This window comes from Suricata suricatta, chromosome 1 (assembly GCF_006229205.1).
Source record: "Suricata suricatta isolate VVHF042 chromosome 1, meerkat_22Aug2017_6uvM2_HiC, whole genome shotgun sequence".
Lineage (NCBI taxonomy): Eukaryota > Metazoa > Chordata > Mammalia > Carnivora > Herpestidae > Suricata > Suricata suricatta.
The window spans coordinates 136547585-136572751 of NC_043700.1; the positions used below are offsets into that span (position 1 = coordinate 136547585).

General features: G+C 39.9%; 1 long non-coding RNA gene across 2 annotated transcripts in view; it reads left to right on the plus strand.

The window, feature by feature from the left end:
- LOC115282173 overlaps window positions 1-15705 on the plus strand; it is a 76316-nt gene extending 60611 nt beyond the window's left edge. Inside the window, exons 5-7 of one of the 2 annotated variants that reach the window (XR_003904546.1) lie at window positions 4789-4832; window positions 7931-8053; window positions 15643-15705. This is a non-coding gene — a long non-coding RNA (uncharacterized LOC115282173). Of the gene's footprint in view, window positions 1-4788; window positions 4833-5172; window positions 5295-7930; window positions 8054-15642 lie in introns of those variants that run through there. The other variant, XR_003904549.1, reaches the window with a different exon arrangement.
- The last annotated feature ends 9462 nt before the right edge of the window (window positions 15706-25167 follow it).

The window sequence follows — 25167 nt, forward strand, 5'->3', positions numbered from 1 at the left end:
GACTCTAGCCAGAGCCCCCATCTGTCCTCCTGGATGTGTTTATTCTAATTGGAATCCACAGAGGTCATTCTTTTGCTGTACCTATTAACTGAGCTTACATTTAGAACATTGCTCTATTAGAACTGCGGAGATTATTAACTTGGATTTTTCAAATCATATTTCCTGCAACTCTGCTCAGAGCAACCTTATTTTCCCAGTAGAACAATCATGTATTTTCAGCGAGCGGTCATAAATATTGAAGAGTTAGTTCCTAGCTAATTTAAAAGAATAAGGGATGGAACATCCTTCACGTTTCATCCTGATCTAATTTTGGTTGAGTAAGCGGTTTGCAAAGGTCAGTCTGAAAACAGTGTCATAAAGAGCTCCCAGGGGAGCATTTGCAGGTCTGGCTGTGTGTGTGTGCACGTATAGGTGTGCCTCTGTGTGCGCATGTGTGTGCATTTCTGCTTTTGTGAGAGAAACGATACGTTAAAGGATGAAGGCATTAACACGACCAGAGAGCATCAAATGCTCGCTTCTTTTATCATAGTATTATATGATGATTGTTGATATTCCCACCAATCACCTGAAGTTCCGCAAGCTCCTGAGAGTTACCAAGGAAGGATTGCATCCCTCCACTTGGCTGTATGGTCACTTATGCTTTCTTACGGTCACAAGTTCTTCAAACTAGAGATTATACAGATTTTATATATTATTTCAGTTATATTATTTCAGTAATATTATTAACAAGGATATTTTAAAACCTACATGACCCCATCCCACAACTTTTTTGAATGAAATACAGTTTATTAAGTCATGAATGAAATAGGGTCATCTCTCTTATATTTTAATATTCTAACATGTCTTTATCATATTGCTGTAGGGCAGTTGTTATTAATGGCAATTTGAATGGTTTTCCCACTTAACTTTGCCCCCATTGCACTGCTATCTACCTAGTGCAAACAATTCTGTGTGTGTGTGTGTGTGTGTGAATCAAAAACAGGCTTCTTGCTGGTACAAACAGTTCCTTGCTGGAATTAGAAAAAGGCACCCACTCTGAATGGACAAATGAGGAAAAGTTGCTCTTCCCTGCACTTTCTCGCTCAGTAGTGTCCCTTTCTATAAAACCTGTACAACTGTGTGCATTTGCTTATAAACTGTGAAATATTTATAAGCCCTTACATTTTATCTCTGAAATAGTAAATGACTCATAATTGGTCTCCTTGCCTTCAGCCTGTTGCCGTTATGATATGTTTCATACATACTTCATTATCCTTCATCTTCGAACAGCTTTTGCCGTCTCCTCTCCTTCTGCAATGACCTCCATATGGCTGGGGGTCAAAGTGCCAGTGCTCACCCGGTGTTCAGAACCCTCCAGAAACCTCCTTTTGCACCCTTAAATACTGTTCTTTCTCAGTGTGGACCGTACCCTATTGTCAGACTAGGTAGCATTTACCAACCGCTCCCCTCCCCCTCCCCATTTGCCACATCTGGCTAATTTAAAAAAATGAAGGGCAGGGCTTCTTCAAACACAAGCGGTGCCACGTTTTCTGGCGCTGCTTTTTTGTCAAGGCACAAAATTAATTTTTGTTACAACTAAGTATACATAATATTTTGACAATGCAAAAGATTTTGCTGAAGCACAGTACATCCCTAAGTGTGTATCAAAGAAAGGATTGATTTAGCAGAACGTTCAAGAACTTTGCTTCATGAGAATATGATCAGGACACTTAAGTCTCCTCTGGGAGGGATACCTGCTGAAGGGTGAATGGGGAATAGGGTGATAATTATAGAAGGATTTTTTATTTACCAAAATGTGCTTTAAATAGAAAATTGTATTTACTTCTAAAGACCTTCAGCTGTGTTGGTGAAAAATTCCAGTCCTGGAAAAGGAACTGTGAACACCAAGGAGGTTCTACTTCTAATCTGCCTCAGACCTTTGAATCGTTAAAGGAACCAGATGAAAGCTTGCCTTGGCTTCCTTTGTCCTTGACAGTGCCTTCCTCCCCTAAGCACCAGTAGCACCAGTCGCGTGGATCTTCTGCATCTGCACACGGAGCAGATGACGTCGCAGTGCTCTGTCCACCTCCCTGCATATAGCCCGGAAGTCACCTCTCTCACACATTGATGGCTTCCTGCGTCTCCCTGCCTGATGGTGTTCTCTCATCGGGCTGCATCTTTGGTCCATGCATAACATAGGCCAGAGGTGTTGGGGAACTAATATCCCAGGAGCTACCCTCAAAAAGGAAAATAGAATTTGACAAATAGTGCATTTGCTCGCCTTGCATTGGGATGATCTTCAAGCATGTTCCTCACAGTCAGGGTCTCCAGGAGAACTGAATTCCAGTTAATCACCATGACCATCTGCTCAATCATATACCCCTGTTGACTTTCCTTCTCCAACATGCTACCCCACTCCCTTCCAGCACTTCCTGGAGCCATCTTCTAAATAAATTATTTGCACCCAGATTCCTGTTGCCCTGCCTTCGTTAGTATTATGCCCATTTCTTTCTTTCTTTCTTTCCTTCGTACATGTTTTGTCTTCTTTGGGATTAATCCCACCCCAACTCCTCAGCATCCATCCTGATACAGCAGTGTCATGGCAACTGGTGAAGATGTTTTTATTGATCAAATGAACACTGTGGAATGAATCAAGTCCTGGTGGGCTTTTCTGGGAAATGATTCCAGTGGAATTTTGAATATAAAGGGATTTTATATCTGAAGTACAAGATCTCTTCTCACTACTTTCTAAGAAAGGTTTTAAATATCAAATGATTTGATGGATTCTTTTTTTCATACCTGACTGCAACCTCTGCAGCTTGTTATCCATATCATTTTGATTCAAGTGCTATTATGAATTCTCTTGCTATTTATTTATTTCATCCTGCTTCCTGCCTCAGTCCGAAGTTGACAGTCAGAATTAATGGGGCCAGGGCATGATGGGGGACTCTGGGTGTCCTGAGTGTTAGGGCCTGTGCATTAATAGCCTGGAGAGCCCTCAGACAGGGAGCTGACACTTCCTTTCTTGTACAACAGCATTATGCACATTACACCACCAGTTTCCTGGCAGCATCTTGAAAATCTGATTAGAAACCCATCCAGCACAGGTATTTTTCCACTGCATTTCAAGTCCATCTCCTTTGTCATGGGAGAAATTTGACTTGAAGAGGGGCAGGGAGGACAAGTTGGTCAATTGGCATTTTAGAGCACAGAAGTACACAGGATTGAGGAAGATAAAAGACTGCCTTGGAGCTATTCTCATTTTGTTCTCTTATGACTAGTAGGTCTTCAGGGTGATTTTAAAGTTTGCTTTTATTTACCTTGTGTTCCTGTCATGAGCCTTGTTAACATGGTGAAATACATAGATTCTGTTACTACTCTCTGGCTGAGGCAATGTCAAATAGTCCTAGTCAGTTTCTCTGAGGCAGTCAAGTGGTGAACATTTAGTTTCAAACCTTGCATTTTAGTCTTGCTTATGTTACAGTGTCCTGTGGTCATCGACCCAAATTTTGTTGGGCCAACTGACTGGAATTCTCAAGTGTGACATACACAGAATAGTGCTCACCTGAATGTGTATGTGTGGGGTTTTTTTTTTTTTTTTTTTTGCCTCCTCTCCTCTCTCCTTTCTCCTTCCTTCCTCTCCCCTGCCATTTTTTAAAAACTTCTTTAAAGATTAGCTTCTTTTGCAGGAGAGTGGGTAAATTATTCCTAGGAGTAAAACTTGAAATGTTTCTCATTATTTTTGACTTGGCTCCTTCAACTAACTAGCCAGTAGTATCTTGCACATAATAGTGTCTCAATAAATGCCTGTTGGATAAATTGATCATACAAAGAATGGAGCCTGGCAACCAAGGATGAGATAAATACCTATATTTACATAACTGTCCACCTATCTTTTGGAAGTTGTAATGCTACAATTGCATTTACTCACAAAGATTGAGATGGTTACACTTGAATTTAGAAATCTGAGGCTTCGTGTCTGAGTTTATGATCAGCTATAAAGGATCTAGAACAACTATTTGCTTTCCAATATGTCTTAAAAAATTGTGCGCTAGATAGAGTCAGGAAGCTGTGTTCTAGTCCTGGTTCTTTTATTAAAAATATGTAATTACTGGGACTCCTGGGTGGCTCAGTCAGTTAAGCATCTGACTCTTGGTTTCGGTTCAAGTCATGACATCACAGTTTGTGAGGTTGAGCCCCACATCAGGCTCTACGCTGACCGTGTGGAGCCTGCTTGGATTCTGTCTCCTTTTTTCTCTGTCCCTCCCCCTTGTCCTCCCTCTCTGTCTCTGTCTCTGTCTCTCTCTCAAAAATAAATAAATAAATAAATATTAAACAAATAAAAAAAATTAAAATTCTATACTTGCTTTTGCTTCAGGGACCTTATTTATCAAATGTGGAGATTAACATCAATAACCTACAGTCTTCCATCAAAGAATCAATGGCTTTATAATCTTCTGTAAAGAGCAAGAAAAGACAGGCTTTTAAAATTCCTCTTCATGAAAAATGTCCAGTCTTCTGTAAACAAAAAGGAAGTTACTAGCATGCTGTAACCAGGATAGTTCTGAGTTATTCTTCCACTTGACGTGCAGTTCTCTCCTGTCACCTGCAGTAAAAGAATGTGATTTCTGCCCTTGCACTGTTTGCTAATTATATTGAAAAGCTGGGAAAGGAGAAAAGCAGAAATGTGTTTCTTGCAACATCTCTTAAGGGGAAAGAGATAATGAACTTGTGCTGGTATTTTGTTGTCAGGAAAACATTTACTTAATTCCCTCATCACACACCCCAATTACTCTTACTCTTTTTCAGCTCAGACACTCAAATGGATCTTCCAGATGGTTCCCTGGTCTAAGGTATGATGTTTCTCTCCGTAAGCAAGCTTTTCCCTCCTCCCCTCCCACATACAATATGTTTCCTACGTACTTGGCCTTTACATTTTTTTTCTTCAAAGTTTTGAAAATAATAGCTGATGGTTCTGATTTGTTCCTTAAAGTAACACCTGATGCCTGCGAGGAGTGTTTTATATCTGTACCCAGTGCTGCCACCTTCTCAGGAGAAATCTGCTTTAGAGGTTGACAGGGAATACTTCTGTCAGTCAGTGTTAGGGCAGTGCCGTTGATAAACCCACCGCACTTGTCCTGAAGTTTGATTTGGTTAAGATTCCACAGCATCCCTGGTCCCTCTCTTCTCTAGAACCCAGGTTTAGAGGAAGCAGAGACTTCGAGGCACCAAACAGGCCCATGCCACTCCCCTGATGTCGCCCGCACCTCTGATGCCAGCGAATTTCATCTTTTCTCAAAAGATTAATAAGAGAAGGGGTTTGCTGAATATGATGTGTGATATTTATTGCAAGCTTTCAAAGAGCATCTGCCACTGAAATGCAGGTGGGAGAATGAAGCTCACTCTACCCGGCCTCTCAGTGAGAGTCGGTTCCCCAGCAACAGTTATGCTCTCGGACTCTGATCTAAAGACCGTTTGCCCTCCTGTAGATGCGCAGACCACTGAAGACACAGCCCCTCTTCACCTTACGATCCTCATATCACTTTAAGTCAATTTTTTCCCCAGAACATCAGGACTAAAATGTTATGATGACACTGTCCATAATACTAATAATACTAATAATAGTATCTATGAGGTGCTTATGATATATCCATAGTGTTTTGTAATTGTTAACTAACTTAATCTTCATAACTACTTTATGAACTAAGCAATATTATGAAGTATGTTTTGTTCATGTAGAAATTGAGGCTGGTGGTGTTAAGTAAGCTGCCCAAAGTGGCTGGATCCCAACACAGGCTCAGAATCAGAATTTTTAGCCAATATACCAAACGAAGATTTTTTCCCCCACTGGGAATACTTGGATTTGAAGTTTGGGAGAGTTTGTCACACACAGACACACACATCACTACGTTGGCCAATAACTAGTAAACTTACAACATTTATTTCCCTTTGAATTTGTCAAGTTAGGGTAAACTGTATCAGGAACAAATGAACCCTTGAACCATCAGTGACCCAGCGTGGCCAAGGTTTGTTTCTTCCTCAAGTAAAGTCCAGTGCAGGTTGCCTGACCTTCCAGGGCACTGCACCCCTCTGTAGCAGCTAGGGAATCCCAGCTCTCAGCAGGATTGCTGATGCAAAGGGACAGAGTATGGAAAACTCAGCTACATTTCAGTGCCTTCATAGTTATTACACAGAGCCAGGCTCGGGGTCCCAACTTAGCCACAAGGAGACTGGGAAGTGTACGGAGAGAAAGAACATGGGATATTTGAGAACACTACCACCTCTGTTTATTGGCGGAAAAACCTACTCTATTCAAATAAATAATTCATATCCGTAATTGGAATGCCACAAGACCCTGAGTAATCCTGTGTCAGGAATCCAACTATCTAATTAACTTGTGACAATCCTTCTTTCATCTGAAAAATGTATAGGCTTAATAAATCCTGATGGGATATCGTAGTCCTCCAAGGCTTGGGCTCTGGCATTTCCAGGTGATCTTTTATATAATGAACAATAAGAGGGAAGGAAAGAAGGCATGAAATCTTTGAAATGTTTATATCTTGCTCCATGTCATGTCACTTACTACTCCTTGATATTTCTAGTATTAGAGAATAGAGGAAGTCTCACCTCTCAGAGCCACACATGTGAAAAGAAGAATTATAACTGGATCTCAGTACTGTCATTTATGTTTGATATAAAAGAGGAAGACATGTCATTGAGCCTATAGGGAAGAAGAAACCAGTTATGCCTATAGAGCTTGCTGAAGGTCAAGCCTCTCTTTGTCCAAAATTCTTGACTTGATGGAGTGAGTGATCTTCACTATTCAATCTTTAGAAATAGTTCAAGGAGGGGCACCTGGATGGCTCAGTCGGTTAAGCGTCTGGCTTTGGCTCAGGTAATGATCTCACGGTTCTTGGGTTCGAGCCCCTCGTCAGGCTCTGAGCTGTCAGCAGCCTGCTTCAGATTCTGTGTCTCCCTCTCTCTCTCTGACCCTCCCCGCCTCACACTGTCTCTCTCTGTCTCTCAAAAATAAATAAAAATATTAAAAAAAAAGAAATCGTTCAAGAAAAGAATTTTTTCCAGTAGAGGGCTGAAAAACTAGAACTGGAAATATTTGATTATTATTTAACATTATTTTGAGTAAAGAATAAAAAGCACTGTGTTGTAAACTTCTCTAGTGATTATCTGTTGTCTAGAGTCCCAAGTCCTCTATTGAGTGCCTCAAACTAGAACCTGGCAAAAAGAAGGGATTTAATTCTAATCATTGGGTAAATAAAGGGCCCTGGAAGTTCTCAGGATGTATTTCCAGTCTTTGTAGGCAATATCATGGAGGGAAGAGGCACTGTGCTTATACACTGTTGTGTCAAGGTCAGACTGTGTGGATTGCTGGTCTGGCCCCATAAGAAATCTTCCATATTCTTATGTCCTATACCTCGGTCATGGGGGCTCTATTAAATGAAGAATAAAGAAGGCATGTTTTATGGGGCTATGGTATCCCATGAGATTTATTAAGTTCAAGGGTTTTTTTGTTTTTATTTATTTTTTAAATGTTTTTTTATTTATTTTTGAGAGACAGACAGAAACAGCACAAGAAGGGGGGGGTCAGAGAGAGAGGGAGATACAGAATCTGAGGCAGGCCCCAGGCTCTGAGCTAGCTGTCAGCACAGAGCCCGACGCGGGGCTTGAACCCATAAACTGTGAGGTCATGACCTGAGCCGAAGCTGGATGCTTAACGAACTGAGCCACCCAGGGGCCCAGTAAGTTCAAGTTTTGCTAGGGCTGGAGCCACTTCTCTTGGTTCCAACTTAGCAACTTTAAATCCTGGCATCTCTCCAAAAAAAGATAGTATAGTCTAGACGAAAGGTACCCTACCTATCTCCTAAACAGAAAAGTTCTGGTTTCATTGCTTATAGATTTTCAGCTGTAATTGCCTAATGTTTCTTTCTTGGAGGTGGAGATTTTGGGAATGCACAATTCCTCTTTATTACTTTCCTGTGATCATTCCCTTTTGGTTTGCTGGCTAGTACTTTCTGTACTGCAAAGACATCTCACGATACAAACTATTTTCAGAAAGGTAAGTTACCTGTGCATGGTAATATACTTATGCTACCTTGCTATCTTTATCTTAAGGCTGTTCTCTATAGCCATCACACTTACTTTATATTGCCTTTTCCAGTTATTCTATCATAGCTTTATTTTTTCTTTCACCATCAATCCCTTATTCCAGAATTGCCTGAAATTCTCCAGTCCTCAGTCTTGTGTACTCATGGTGCATCAAGTCAGGTCTATTCTCAAGAGAAGTTCTCTAACATGTCAGATTCTTCTCTGAACAAGTGCCTTACACACACACACACACACACACACACACACACACACGTTTATAGTACAAACTATACATATTACACTGCTAAATAATAGACATTTCATTACTGGCTGTTGTGACTCAGTTTTAGGTTGTATCTGTACATATAATAGAATCACTTGTAAAAGGAATCAGGAGAATAGAAACAGGCTATGTGCTTGGAAGGGAGGAGGCCCCTGCCAATAGGAAGCTTGGTAAATATCATTACCTAGAGTTGAATGGCCTTAGATGGAAAGTATAGTCCATGAACCAAAATAGATAAGGAAACATCCTTCCTTAATGTTTGATGAAGCTTTTTTCCTTGAGCTTTATTGAGGTATAATCCACAAATAAAACTGTAAGGTAAAATGTACAACATGATGATTTGGTATTAAACTGGTAGAAACAGAGAGTAGAAAAGTTGTTGCCATGGGTTGGGGAGTGGGGGAAATAGGAAGAGGTTAGTAAGGATACAAACTTTCAGTTATGAGATGAATAAGGTCTGAGGATCTAGTGTATAACATTAGACTATAGTTGGCAACACTATTATATAATAGAAATAATTTTAATTCAGTGTCAGAATAGAAGTGTGGGAAGAACCAGTGATGGAAATTTGGATGTCTAAGGATCTGAGCTAAAAAAAAAATACATGCTTAGTTAAGATTGAGAAATAGAATAATAAACTAGTAGATATTAATGTAAAAGTTTAGCAGTGTCCCGCTGGTTTAAGCAACAAATCTGGATACTCAACAGTAGTATTTTTTTCTGAGTAAGATTTTTATTCTGTCACTCTAGTTGCCATTTTTGTTATTCAGAATTTTCCTAATCTGAAGCCCAAGGATCAAATTAAAACAAAGCCTCTCTTTATAAACTTTAAAGTGGTCATGAGGAGAAGTATTGAGCTTGTCTCTCACATATAACTAGAGCCTACCAGGGGCAGACAAAAGTCATGGCCACGTGCTCATTCTGCCTGTGAACTGGCCACTCCGTGGTATGACTGAGGCCACAGATGTTCCTGGGCCATAGCCGGTGACAAAGCCAAGTAGTCACACAGTACTGGTCTGTTTGGGAGAGTGTCCCAGTTGCAGGAATTCTTTACTGAGTGACCACTTTGCCACTGTGTATGTGAATACAACTTAAGTCCTGTCAATTATGGTTATTTCATTAACATCACTATTGTGTTTATTGTAGACCTTCTCACCGGGCTTGGTTTTGCATTCCTGATGGTTAAGTGGTAGCTTTAAGCATCAAAAATTACTTTTAAAACAGAAGAGATTTCTCTCTTCCCCATTGTCATTTCTTTTCCCTAACACTAAGATCTCTTAGTTTACCAACTAGGGATTCTTTTTTGGCAATAGGAAGATTAGTTAACTGACTCAGTCATATTTTCCCATAAATGGCAACATGAGCTGTCCTGAGATGTATTTTTAGATACTGGATTAGTCTTAGAATGTGAATTCTGCACTGTGGGAAAGAATGACATGACCCTGCTAAGATTTGAACTCTGCTTTCTGTCACCATGGTTACCATTTGATCATCCTAACTTGTATTCTTGGAATCCAAAGGAATAAATCTAAATAATATCCTCCATGGAAGACAGGAGTCAAAAATATAAAATATGTCATGTCCTCTATATGAACAAATGCAAACTATGCATAGACTACAGGACAAAAATGTCTGTGGAACAAAAGGGAGGAGGGATACGTTTTGCTGGAAAAAGCAAAATTTCAAGTAGTTTTTACAATTTACTATTTCAGAAATATAGGTTGCAGAACAGCTTAATAAAAGAAAAGTAAAATGATAAATGTAGTGGTCCAAAAGTTTCTTCAGGTGGGCCATATGGAGCCTATTTTACCTGTATCTTGTATTTTTAAAAAAATCTAATATAACACCTTGCCCAGTATCTTGATATCTGAGTGACTGCACTGGAGTCCTGTTTTCGTAGCATTCCTGATTTAAAACATCAGCCTCAAAATGGAATAAAAACAGGCTTTATTAAAAACTATAAGCCTGATCTTGAAATGTGCTAATTCTAAACCATCTGACGCATTGCCAGTTCATAAGTATTCATCTAGTCCCTACCTTTTGTGAGCATGAATCTATGACATCAATGCTAAGATTCTTATTCTCTCAAGACTACTTCTCAGTGATTAAATTTCAGAAGAATAAAAACAGTCAGCTTCCCTGGCCCCCCAGTAAGTAACTACATACAAAGAAGCAGTCAAATTTGCACCCACACATTTATTAATGTTGAAGGATCCTTGGCAATCATCATCTAACATTCCTATTTTATTACTTTATTTTACTGTTTTATTATCTGTTTTTAAATTTTAAGTTAATTAACATAAAGTACAGTATTGGTTTAAACAAAAGCAAATATGAACTATTGGGACTTCAAGATAAGAAGCTTCTGCACAGCAAAAGATACAATCAACAAAAGTAAAAGGCAGCCTTGGGATTGGGAGAAGATATTTGCAAAATGACATATCAGATAAAAGATTAGTATCCAAAATTTACAAAGAACTTACCAAACTCAACACTCAAAAAACAAACAACCCCATTAAGAAATGAGCAGAAGTTGAGGCACCTGAGTAGCTCAGTTGGTTAAGCCTCTGACTTCAGCTTAGGTCATGATCTCAGTGTTTGTGAGTTCAAGCCCATGTTAGGCTCTGTGCTGACAGAGTCTGGAGGCTGCGTCAGTTTCTGTGTCTCCCGCTCTTTCTGCCCCTCCCCTGATCATGCTCTGTCTCTTTGTCTCTCTCAAAAATAAATAAACCTTAAAAAGAAATAGGCAGAAGACATGAATAGACAGTTTCCCAAAGATGTGTAGATGGCTAACAGACATATGAAAAGATACTCAACATCACTCATCATTAAGGAAATACAAATCAAAACCATGATGAGATGCCACCTAATATTGTTATTTTATAGAGCAGACCTTACTCCTTAGTGGCAATCATAAAAATGTTGCATATTTGGATATATTTTAGAGCTCAGATTCTTCTTTGAGCCTAGTACTCATTAGGTAAGAAGACATGTTGAGGGTAAAATTTCTGCTTTCTGGAGAGTCAAACTTTTAAATATTCCTACTTTTCAGGGGTTATGGAAGTACTAGTTGGCAAATAGTCTGAGTAGACTGTCCTATTCTGCTTCATTAGCTGACCATGGCTTTAGCATATATTTAGGTATATGAGGCCATGGCTCACTATGGAGTTTAAATGAATAAGGGCCCTGGTTTCTCTTAAAGGGAGGAGTTGAACACATGTTGGAGGCTGAGCCAAAATTTCCTTTCTCCGGGCTTAATGGCTTTTATTCAGGAAACAGTGGTGCTGGACAGTTCCCTCCCACACAAGTAATGAGTGCCCAGGAGCAGGCCTAGGATTTGGGGGTCAGAATAATAAAAAAGGTGATATTACTGTGGTCTGGGATAATAGCTTGTTCCTTTGTTTCATCATCCATTTCGGGTTGAAATGATTTTTTCATTTTTATCTGACCCTTATCTATTTTTGCAATCTTCTTGAATAATAAAAAATGTGAATTTGGGTACAAGGAGTTTTGGAACAGTGCCGGTAATTTCTGGAGTGGCCAGGAAATGAGATTTCTCAATCCATGCTCATGTTGGCCTGGTGCACAGGGTAGTCAACACACATACCCCACTGGTCTTCTCCAGGGCCTGTGATTCTACTGTTCCTTTGGGTTTAGCATAGTTGCTCCAGTGTGTGTGTGTGTGTGTGTGTGTGTGTGTGTGTGTGTGTGTGTAGAAATCTGAATTTTAAGAAGAGTATCAGGCATTTACAGTTCATAAAGTAACAAGAAACATTGGCATCTAGAGCAAGGGCTTCTGTTTTGTATTTGTCTGTTCTATCAGGGAGATTATTCCAGTTAACTACTGCTGTGCAACAAACCACCCCAAACTGTAGTGGCAGACAAGAGCCATTTTATTATGATTGTGGGTTTTCTCTGTTCCATGATGCCTGAGGCCTCAGGTAGTGAGATTTGAAGGGTGAAGGGGATTATACTGCTTTGAGTTGGAATCATTGGGGGTTTCTTCACATGCCTGGTAGTTGATGAAGTCTGGTGGCTAAGATCTCAACTGAGCTGTTGGCTATAATACCTTCAAGTGACCTTTCTATATATCTATTTGTGTGGGATAGTTTGGGCTTCCTCACAGAATGGCAGCTGGGTTCTAACAGTGAATATCTCAAAAGAGCAAGATGGGAGTGTGTGGTATTTTTCTAACTTATCTTGGAAGTCACATAGTATCACTTCTATCATACACCATCAGGTTGAGAGCATTACAGATATGTCCAGATTCATGGGCTGTCAAGGTGGCATTGTAAGAAATGCACATGAGAGGGGAATATTGTGCTATCTTTGGAAGATAAAATCTGCCACTGAGACCAATCATTGTATTAAGAACTATAAAAAATTAGTAAGGACAATTAGGAAGCCAATATAGTTGAAAACATTATAAGAGAACATTTTTCTTGCTGTGAATGAGTTAAAAACTCTTTACCCAGATGAATTACATCTCATAGCACTAATCAAACTCGCAAATCATATTACTGAGACATTTCACCAATCTTGAATAAATATGAAAAACAGGAGGCACTGGCATCATATATTATTCTGTCCACAGGAGGAAAAAGATGGACTCTATAAATGGCAGTTCAGGTACAATTCTAGAGTCTAGTAAATTAAGGACTAGGTTTTCAAAATCCAGTCCAAGAATGACATATATGTATGTATGCTACAAGTGTGCTACCACTTTATATATATATATATATATATATATTGCTAAATTATGGTATTGCTAAATTATCAGCTCATGGCATTCTTGACTGCTATGTTTGGACAAGGCCTACAATCATTGTCAAAATTCTGCTGTAAGCAGTCGGTACCAATTAGTTGTTGGCACATGAGTTAAAACCTACTTCTTCCTTAAAAACAACCCCCCCTCTCCCAGAACATCTGTGACAGTGGTTCACAAAATTTTAGTGTGCATAGGCATCATATGAGGACCTTTCATAAAAATGCAGATTTTCAGGCCCAGATATTGAGTCAGCAGGTCTTGGATAATTTTCCTTGAAACACCTCAGCATAGACTGTGATATGAACATGTGTGCCTGCAGTTACTTTCAGTCTGTATCCTTGTCATGGTTACTTGCCTTCACCAGAGACATACACTCTAGGGTCGTTGGCTAGCATTTTATCAAAAGACCACAAACCAGAGAAATTCAACTGTATTCATCTCCAGTGAACACCAGAAGTATTTTGATGACTATCAGAACTGGGTATTTCTTGATGAAATTATTAAGTTTCATAATGTGTGGATTTTCTGGAAATATCATAGACAGCCTCATTGTCCTTATACACACAGGGTGTAAAAATATAGTGGAGCCAGCAGTCTGCATCCTCAGAAATGGCATCCAGATTCCTCAATGGGGAGTTTCAACTGCTAATTTGGAGACCTCTTGGTCTCCTGACTGTGACTAGATAGTGTGCTGAATCCTGCTCTAAAAATTTTGTGCTTCCTTTGCCTCCAGTGAGCTAGCTGAAGGTTCTGTTGGAGTGGTTAGAGGAATTGAGCGCTGGAACTTCACCGGATTTTGTCAAACTTGTGGCATGATAGTAGCATGTTTGCTGAGCAATGCTGGTGTGTGTGCCAGGAATTCAGTCTGAGACTTGCTTTCAGGGGGCTAGTGGAGAGGAAACTGAGGACCTTCACCTACATCTTATTGTTGGAGGTGCCTGATGTTTCCTGAAAATTGTACATAACCAAGTTGTAGTAGGTCAGAATCTGAAGCATTTAAGTGATTCTGATTTGAGACACATTGAATTAACTTATATCTCCTTCCCAGTTTCAGTGGAAGACCAGTGGGTATTTGGCAGTGGGATGTGAGAATGTTTCAAGCACTGGATGGGTGGCCAGATCTTCCTTAAAAAAAAAAAGTCCTTTGTGATCTTGGGATTTACTCAATTAAAAAAAGATTTAAAACTAATATAGTATTACCTCAATGAAAACATTTTTAAAAGAGGTTTAATAAAAGATATTTGTTCCGGTTCATAAAAAGGAAAAAAACTTTGTGATTCGTAGAATCTGCCTAAAGCCCACAGCCAAAGTTTTCTGTAAATACTTCCAAATGAACCACTGCAAACGCCCACATCTATGATCTAATGATTTTTGCAAAGTCAGAGTAAGTTCACAAGCAAACACAGTAAAGCAAGCTCTGCTTTTTTTTTGTTGTTGTAAATTACTTTCCTATCTTAAAATGATATCAGGAAGCTAGAGATATCTGGTGGAAAATAATGGGTTTCATTAAAGTGCTGTGTTTATAATTCCATTATTATTGTTTGTGCCTGAAATTATAAGTACAACACTTCAAAGCTAGTCTAGAAAAAAAAATCACGCTTAACATATTTGCAAAATTTCTCATGATGAAAAAGCATTGGAATGCTTTTTGGAATAAATCTTATAGGAATAGATAAACATCAGTTCTTAAAATATTTAAGTCTATTCCTTCATACTCAGATAATAATGTAGTCACAATAATGTGCCCCATGTATAATAGGAACTATATAAATGTTTGTTGACCAACTTTTTGATTGATATAGAGCATGTGAAGGACGTATTTATATGTGGCAAAAAGCTGAATGTGCACATAGCAGTGATATTACAAAACTAGTGTGTGAAGCTTTCTGAATATAAAAATACAGAAGCTTCTGAATCTTAAGAAATTAACGACAGGGAAGATTTTAGTGTAGAAAACAAATAATTAGAGAAAACACCCCTTGATCCTCAAATGGAAAAATGACAGTTGCTGAAAGCCAAGGAGGCCATTTTCTGCCTAGGAATTTGTATTGGAGAGAGAAATGGAATCATTAAAGTGATAGCAGGGAGTTTTCAGATTTTAAAGTGGCTTTGTTTTTCACAAGATCACAATAGGTTTCATCGGATCCATCAAAACCATTTGCATCTCAGCATTGGTCAGTACCAAATGAGGTCATGTCTATCCTTATCTGAGTGTAAAATTTTGTGGTGGCTACTAAGTCATTAAAGAGGTGCATAATTTTAATAGATGTAATGATAATATATGTGAGTTATTTGGATATCACAATTTGAGTTTTTTAGATGTCACAATCCCCAAGGAACCTATTTCTGTCATGATTGGTGAACCCAAATACCCCCTCAACTTCTCAAATACTGCAGACGATGATGACTACATGTTTTGTTACTGTTCCTTTTAGGTGGCTTTCTTTCATGATATTTAGAAATAGAGCAAATGTGCATTGTTTGAAAGACCTTTTATTTTCTTTTTCAGGGAATAGCAAAAGCTGCCAATTTGATATAACAGACTACTCAGTTTGTTGATATTTTAATACCGATTATGCATCTGATATTAAATAAACTGCGTAGTTTACCTGATTAATAAAAACATGCTAGTGGTTATTGGTGACATGAAACTCAAACAACAAATTGACCAGAATTTTCATTTCTTAATCTGTTGGTTGGGTTTTTCCCTTCTAAAATTGTAAGCTGTGTTAAAGAGCTTCCTGTTTTGTGTGTTATGGTTCCCCAGAGAGTAGAGCATTAAGAACAAAAATAGTTTAACAATGAAAAGAGACCGGGAAATGAGGGGGTGATATGGGTGTACTATGTCAAGAAAAAGGCAGAAATGCTGGTTAACTTTCTTGGATAATAGTAAACAAAGTACAATGTCTAATCACACTATTCTATTGAATATTTACTTTTTTTGAAAATCAGTAATAACTTTAATAATGAGTACAGTGTTCGCTTTGAGTTTTTCTTTCATATCATTTCTTTGTGTCATTGCATGTTACATTTAACAGAAGCTGGATTTGTGGTTCATTTAAAGTGGCATTTATAGAGACTATTTATGTAAATTCTCCACTCTGCCATGGTAGCCTGATTCTTCAGATGGCCCCTGCTATTTCAAAGGCTGTTGGGGACCAAGAGCAGTTCTGGAATTACTCAGCTGTTGAACTCATAGAGACTTTGGAGATGATCTTGTCCAACACCATTTCACAGATGATGAATCTGAGGGTGGAAGAGGTCAAGTGACTTGGCTTCTACTTGTTACTGGCAGACCCTAAGCTAGAGCATGGTTTTGTCAGTCCCGATCCAATGATTTCTTTTTTTTTATTTAAAGTAACCTTTTATTTTGAGGTCGTTGTATATTCACATGCAGTTGTAAAAAACAGAGAGCCTTTGTGCCCTTTATCTGTTTTCCCCCGTGGTAACATCTTGCAAAACTATAGCACAGTATCACAACCAGAATATTGACCTTGATCCCATCAAGGTATCAAGATACAGAATAGTTCCTTCCCCACAGCACTCCTTGTGCGGCTCTTTCACAGCTACACCCACTCTTCACGAAACCCACTCTTAAGTCATTGGCCACCACTGTAATCTCTTTCCATTTTTATTATTCTATCATTTCATGGATATTATATAAATGGAAACATGTAGTATATAATCTTTTGAGATTGGCTTCTTTTTTGCTCAGCATAATGTTCTGGGGACTCATTGAGATTATTGTGTTTATCACTTTGTTTCTTTTTATTACTAAGTAGGGATGTAACATATCAATGCTTTTTTCCACAGACTATTTCTGTTCCAATTTTGGGAAATCCCAGCCATTTTCCAGGTTCAAGTCTAAGAAACATACTTATGAAGAAATAGTTTGATTGTGACAATCTTCCTTTTATGTTTAGGGAAAGTAATTGTAAAGACAACAGAGATCCATGTAGTATAAAGCGTGTTTGATGGTGACCCAGGTCCCTTTGTTTGGTGATGAGAGTGAGAAGGCCTTTTGGGAGGACCTTCATCTGCAGAAGGTGATTTCTGAGGTATGATTAAAAGGAGTGTCTAACAAACACCGTGTCTGCGTGAGGCAGCCTCCTCGGGAGGCCGATGTTTTGGCTATTCAAACAGTTGCAGATCTCATCTCCATGTCACAAAGGGTGTTTGCAGGTGCCAGTTGTCATTACTGAAAGTGGAGTGTGGCCAAAAGACATGATTTAGCACCTGTCTACTCTCTAAATTTGCTGTGGGTTTTAATGACCTGAAATAGTTGAGATTTGGCTCCTGCGTTATACCATAAAGATAGATTCATCAGGAAGGCAAAATGCTTGTAGGTGGAAAATGTGTTTTAATTTTTGAATTAAATTTTAGTTCAAATCACAATGGGCCGCATGGCATTTGTGGTGTAGATGTTTGTAAGTACACTCAGTGATCAGAAAAATTTCCAGAATTTCAGAATCGTCAAGTAGGAGATGGGAGGTTATGAAGCCATACCAACCTCCCTCTGTATATTTATGTGTTCTAACCATTTGAAGGGGCCCTTAAGGCTCTGTTGGCTAGATCTCGGGCACTGGAAAGGACTAGAAGGAACTAGAAGGAAAGTACGATTCATTTAGATTTTTATTTTCACATCAGTGGTTTTAATTTGAAGTTGCCTGTCTGAGACTCAGTAATTTAATGTCTTCTTAACGCTGATAGATTTTCCTGCTAGTGCAGTGAAATCCGTTGTGAAGCTGAACGGGTAATCAGACTGGTATTAAAAATGAACAGTTTGGAGAGTCATTTCTGTAACTTCTGAGGTCAGAAATAATTTATCATTCTTCAGAAAGCCAGGCTGCTGGTATCTCTGCCTGCTCTGATTTTAGTTAGCCATCCCTATGGTGAGGGCTGGCTTTGAATTTTTCCCACAGACACTCAGACGTGATTTTTATGTAACATGTTCTTATCTCTAGTGTCCCTCACTCCAAGGGGCCTGTTCTCATAAAGGCACCTGTAGTCTTTCTGGAGTATAAAGTCACAACATCAGAAGTCACCAAAACATTGGCTGCTAGTCGGTTGGGGCTGCCAGGTGCGAAGTTTCAGGTGAGATTATTACAAATTCCCTGGCACTTGCCACATTGTACAGTAAGTATGAGGGTTTGATCTGACTTCCTCTGGGAGTTGTACCCAGATCACTCTATCCGCCCCCCCCCCCCCACTCAAGTGCAGTGGGCCAGTTCGGGGCCACCCAGCCAGCCACTGTGGAATTGATGCTGAGTGTTTACACTGTTCCTTGCTTCAGGCCTCAGACTTCAGATTTAACAACAAAACTTGCTGGCTTTGTTAAAGCGAAGTGAATTGTGATGAGGCAAAGTGAAATGCATGGCGTCTCTGGGGTCACTTCCAGCATGGCCCCTGCTGTGGAAGGTGCAGAGGGGCCCCTGCTATTGCAAGTGCTAGTTTCCCAAAGAGCTCTCTCGTACTTGCCCTGTCTCCCAGGAAGGGAGAGAAGCCAAACACCTAAAGGAGGTTTTGAACTGATGCATGCTGTAGCCTGAAAGAATAGTCCCTCTTCCACCTCGTCTGGCACTGAATTTTCACTTTTTCTTGCACTCAGTGCCTTATTATAGGAAAGGGGTATAAAACAAGCAGCAAAGAATACAGAATAAACACATACACTCTAATGAACTAGATTATTTGGGCTTGAAACCAAGCTCTGCAACTTAGCTCAGGCCTGTTATTTAGCCATTCAATGCCCTGGTTTTCCTCATCTGTAAAGTAGGCGTTATACCTATTTTGTTGGGTTTCTATATAGACAAATAAGTTTGTAAACCTATTCCAATGATCTATTACTGTCTTACTGTAAAGCTAGTGTGTTAAGACAACAATAATCATTTTATTGTTACTCTTCATGGTTCTAGTAGTTGATTTTGGCTCAGCTGGGCCATTCCTATTTAGAGCCTAGTATCCAGTTGCAGTCAGATGGTGGCTAGAGCTGGAGTCATCTTGACCTTGGCTGGGGCTGTTGGTTGGAACACTTCTGTCTGGGCTCTCCGTGTGACTTGGGCTTCCTCACAGCATGGAAACTGAATTTCAAGAGCAAATATTCCAACAGAACTAACTGAAAGGTATGTCATTTTTTATGGACTAATCTCAGAAGTCACATGGCATCACTTCTTCCAATGATATTGGATAAAGGAGTCATAAAGGTCCATTCTGATTCAAGGGGAAAGGCCCAAGATCCTACCAGTCAGTAGGAAGACTGTCACTATCACTTTGTAAGAAGACTGTATGGGATGAGGTAGGTTGTGGTAGCCATCTTTAGACAAGCCAATGTGCCACAGAATGTAGACCACTTAGAACAGTGGCTCATGAATGCTCAGTAATTATTAGTTATCATCATTTATTAGATTCCAAGCCTGCTGACCTCCAAAAGGTATTCCATTACTTCTTATCTAAGCCTATTTCTAAGCAAAGTCTGGGAGATGGTCCTCTTTAGCCCTGTGGTTTTAATGATGCTGCTACATATCTGTGTCCAAGGCTCTGTGAGGGAGAACTCCTGGATCTGAGGCTGTTGTGTCCTTTGGAAGTGAACCTTGAGGGGAAGGATAAGGAAGAAATTCAAGCCAGCCTGGTCATTTGGTCATAGCATGGTCACAGTGATGTGGGATACCAAGTACACTTTACTTCAGCACACTTACCCATACCCTCTCCAAGTGACCCAGCATAATTAATTTCCAAAAGGGACTGACTGCAGTGTTACCCTCATATTCAGTGAGCCTTGTAAGCTAAGGATAAAATTGTGTAAAATTTTCCTTGACACTGGACAGGGTCCCTCTGAGGCTGAATGCTTCTGAAGCCAGTCATCTCATGGACATTCTGGGTAGTGTTTGTTTAATTTTCGGGTAACCCTTATTTGAACCTGAATCTCAAAGACAAATGGATTAGATAGCTTATTCCTGGGAACACCAGTCCAAAGCCAGAGCTTTAGGGCTTTTGTTGCAAGTAAATGAAACATAGGAAAAGGCTTCTTGGTGCCCGCGGCTTCTTTATAGACCAGACAGCACCAGTAGCAAGTCTTGGGCCCCAGGCAGGATTGACAGACTAGAGCAGCTCTCTCCAGATGTGTCTGGATCCTTCATGACTCCTTTTACATTTACTTAATAAAATATCTTTCAACTTAAAAAAAAATTAAACAGTAGCCTTGTTCCTCTTCTTTATAGAGGAAAGAATCTCTATGACTCAAACAGAAGAGCAAAGCAATCAAAAACTTTAGGAAGGCTTTAAAATATTCAAAAGTGAAAATCACAAAGAAGGCTTGCACTGCCTCTATAGATATCATTTGACTATGTAAATTTACCTACCTTTTGGTGAGATACATGAAGCTCTTCTAAAAATCCTAATGGAGATTTGGGGATTAGAGTAAGCCACTTGCTATAGTTGATGGTAACTCAGTAGTTCATTGCTATTAAGTCCTTGTAGATGGATTGTATTCGTTTGGTATTGATACACAAGGAGAGAGTAGAAGCAAACAGCCCAGGCCTCTAGCCCTCCAGATCAGTCCGTCTCTCATTGGCTGGTTCTGCCCGCTGATAACACCAAAGACATCCTGGGAAGAACTGCCTTTCTGCAGGTTGGCTGAGGGAGAAATGAGAGAATCAGAGCAAGCCATGGGTAGGTGAATGATTCCAATGAACTCGAGCTCATAAAGCAGAGGCCAAGAAAGGACAAGGAGGAAATAAGGAACAGGAATTGAAAAATAATAATAGAGTTTATTATAGGAGATGGCATTGCCATTTGAGGCATCTTATTATTGTTCTAGGCTGAAATTTCAGGCTGAAATTCTTATCCTGAACCAAAACAAATATTAATTATGTATTGTTTTTATAACATCTGTGTCTTGGTTTGGTTTCATCCAAAACCACATTGATGTGAGGACCTGAGTGCAAGTAGTTTATTTGAGGGGCAGTCAGCACAAGTGAGAGAGGAAGGAAAAAATAGAAAATGTGTCAATGAGTTGTGGACATTTGGATCTCAGTCCTGCTGGGGACCCTTTGAGGAACCATGCATAGCACATCTCAGAATTGTCCTACAGGGGGATAGGGAATCTGGGCTTTTTAATCTTTGGTTCCAGTCTGTATTGGTTGAGGTTTGCCCTTGGGGTGTAAATTACCTCTCTTCCTTCCATCCTTCCATCCTTCCTTCCTTCCTTCCTTCCTTCCTTCCTTCCTTCCTTCCCCCTCCCTATGTTCCCTCCCTCCCTCTTTTCCCTTTCCTTTCCTTTCCTTTCCTTTCCTTTCCTTTCCTTTCCTTTCCTTTCCTTTCCTTTCCTTTCCTTTCCTTTCCTTTCCTTTCCTTTCCTTTCCTTCCCTTCCCTTCCCTTCCCTTCCCTTCCCTTCCCTTCCCTTTCCTCCCATCTATTATAGGCTTGTGTGTGTGTTTAGCTAGCTACCTAAATGAATGTGAAGGAATGAATGAATTAATGTTAGTGGAGCTGTATTTACAAAAGGATAGATGGTTTGTCCACACAAATTATCTTATGAAACAGTATTATCCCATCTATGTGAAAAAAGGGAGAAAATATTTTATCCTCCCACCATCTAGTCCGGATATCCTGAGAATTGTCATTTTCAACATACCATTAACTCAGGTCTCCAGGAACCAAGCAATGGGGTTAGAGGCTAACTTTAATTCAGTGTAATAAAGTTGCATGCAATGAAGCCCTGCTCGATGCAAGACATAAATGGAGTTTTGCTATCCTGTTGCTCTCCAGAATAGATCTAAGAATCAGCACGCAGGAGAAGAGGTGTTCTGATGACTCTTTCCTTATATGATGATGAATGTGGAGAGAGGAAAGTGAGAACAATGATATAAAACCTATGGAAAGGTGAAGGAAGGGAACTATTTTGAAGCCACAATATAGAGCTAAGGATATGGTAAGGTATTTATGACTAAAGAACCATAGGAAGGCTTTTTAAAAAAATTAGGAATTCTCAATAATATTTAAGAATACTCAGATTCTATGAAATAGAAACAAAATCATAAGGAAATAACAGACTGAGTTTGGAAGAAAGTACATATAGGAGAAAAGACATATAAGCCCCTCTGTACAAAAGGAAAACATGAAATTAGCAATATGTGTCTTCTTGTATAAAGAGAATCAACTTCAAGAAAAACTAAAAGGCACATCTTTTGAACCTAAACATACTATGTTTATTTAGATGCTGTGCTCCAAACTCTGCTTTATAAGGACAATGAGTTTTGGAATTAGTAAACTTTTATAGTTTTGTTTAAAACATTTTTAAAATATTTATTTATTTTGAGAGAACAAATGGGGGAGGGGCGGAGAGAGGGCCAAGGGAATTCCAAGCAGGTTCCACAGTCAGTGCAGAGGCCAGCATGGGGCTCAGTCTCGTGAGTTATGAGATAGTGAACTTAACTGATATCAAGAGTCGGTTGCTTAACTGACTGAACCACCGAAACACCCCTATATAGTTTTATAGTCCAATGCTCTAAGATGAAAATATTAAATAACATATTTATAGCATTTTCTTTAAAAATTTTTTAATGTTTATTTTTGAGAGAGACAGAGTGTGAGTGAGGGAGGGGGAGAGAGAGGGTGACACAGAATCTGAAGCAGACTCCAGGCTCTGAGCGGTCAGCCCAGGACCCGACATGGGACTCGAATTCACAAACTGCAAAATTATGACCTGAGCCAAAGTTGGATGCTTAAGCCACCTACTGAACCACCCAGATGCCCCTGTTTATGGCATTTTCTTGAAGAGTGTGGTTGAAGAAATATTTCTTTTTTTTTTTATTTTTTTTATTCTTTCCACTACTTCTTTTCAGGAGCAAATCTCAGGGGGGCGTGTTATCTCCTGACTCTCCCAACAGCTACCCCCCCCCCGCCCCCCCCGGACCTGCCACCTGGTCGTGCTCTCAGGTTGGTAGCTTCTTCTTCACTGGCCACCCTGTGCTTGTCTCAGAGCTCTGTGTGCTTGCACCCCGAGGCCATGGAAACACTCCTTGCCTTTAAGGAGGAACTGAACTCATTCACCATAGGGGGCAGATGGTTTCATTTTCAAACCCTTCTCTCCCAGCGACCCAAGGAGACTAGAACTTGGTGCATTTGCCCACCCCGACACCCATTTAAAAATTCTAAAATGCATTAAAAATTGTGCTAGCCTCCTTTGCTGCGTGGACTTCAAACTGCATGAAATGCAATAAATCTCATTTTAGATTAAAAAAAAGGCTTTGTTGCTGACTAATTAGCTAGAGGAAATGTTCTCACCAGTTCAATTTGATTATCCTCTCTTCTTTATCATAAATGACAACGTCCTCTATTGTGTATTGCTGTCATTCAAAATAAAGCAAAGTGGATGCCCTTGTCAGATTACTTATTAGAGTGCTTGAGTTCATTAGTCTGAAATTTTAACATTACACTTTCTGTAAATGTGAACATTGGTGAGAGAAGTTTTAGATGATTGTATAAAGGTGTGGAACTTGGCTAGTGTGGAAGATGACAACGGTTCATTCATGGTCACCATGTCATTCGTTTTATATGTAAGAAACTCACATCAAACTTACTGGATTTTCTCCCCTTTCTCCATTTGTGCTTCTTTCTGGATTTTTGTTCCTCAATGTAGATACACAGTGTAATTTCTGGAATTTGAGCCAGCAAATCCCTTTCTCTCCAATGGTTTAAAAATAAAAGTGCTCCCAGAAATGCCTAAACCAAAAGCTTGATGGGGAAGCACTGGAAGTTAACAAAGAAACCAAGAATGCAGCAGCAATAAAGCAGAATTCATACTGCAGAAATCTGATTCACACAGGAGAGATTTTTCTCAGGTTCATAGGGGAATAGGTGAACTATTGTTTATTTATTTACTTTTATTTTAGAGAGGGAGAGAGAGAGCACATGCGTGAGTGGAAGAGGGGCAGAGGGAGAGAGACAGAAACTCAAACAGGCTCCATGCTCAGTGTGGAGCCCAACATGGAGCTCGATCCTGTGACCCTGGGATCAAGACGTGAGCCGAAATCAAGAGTCAGACGCTCAACCGACGGGGCCACCCAGGCACCCCCAAAAAGGTAAATTAGAAAGAAACTTTATGAAAGTGAGTATTTCTGACATGGAAGTTGAGATTCCAGGATTGATCTTCAGAATCATAGGCCTCCTTTGGGGCTGAAACAAAAACAACTAGAGCAAAAACCATGATCAAAGAAAAACTCTTTGGAACTTGAGAGAGAATGAGAAAGAGAGCTTGAGCTGCTGATTGGGAGGGGGAAGAGAGGGAGAGGAGACAGGTGCAGACTGATTGGACTCCCCACAGTCCAGGCTAGTCAGTGCTCATCTCCAGCACAGGGCCACAGTCAATGGTGCACTGGAAAAACCTCACACTAGCTTGTGAGAACTACTTTTTAAATTTTCAGAAATTCCGTGAGCTGGTCATTATACATAGCCATGGTTAAAAAGGAAATGGTAACCTTATAGTTAAGTAAATTATATTAAAAATTGCTGTAACCCGAGCTCAGTGTCCCGTTACTTTACTGAGCCCCTGTTGAGGCACCAATTGTCGTAACCCAAAGGCCGGGGCCGCTCGTCCCCAGCGATCGGCAGTACCTGTTTCGTCCGCCCCAACCGGCAGGGCAGAGAATTGTCGCGGGTCCTTTTCCTGAGGGAGGGAGAGAAAAAAGGGGGCAGGAGAGGGAGACGCAAAGAGTAAAGACAGAACTCACGGTTCTCCGATCAGGCGAAAAGAGAGTGTTTATTCAAAGAACTGTTCTTTATATAGTCTTCAGGGGGGGAAGACAAGGTAAGCTGACCTAGGCAGGCTACAGAGTCGGATGCATATCAAAGAAGCGCCCCGACTTTGCCTCAGCAATCTTGGGGGATGGAGAACTAACACTGAATATGGTTTTGATCTTTTGTGTGCCTTGGCCACTCACGTCTAGCTCAGCAAGACAGTCGCCAAAGTTATTTTGACCAGGAAATGGCAATCTCCAGCCTCCAGATGCAAATCTTGTTTACTGGCTCACTCAACGG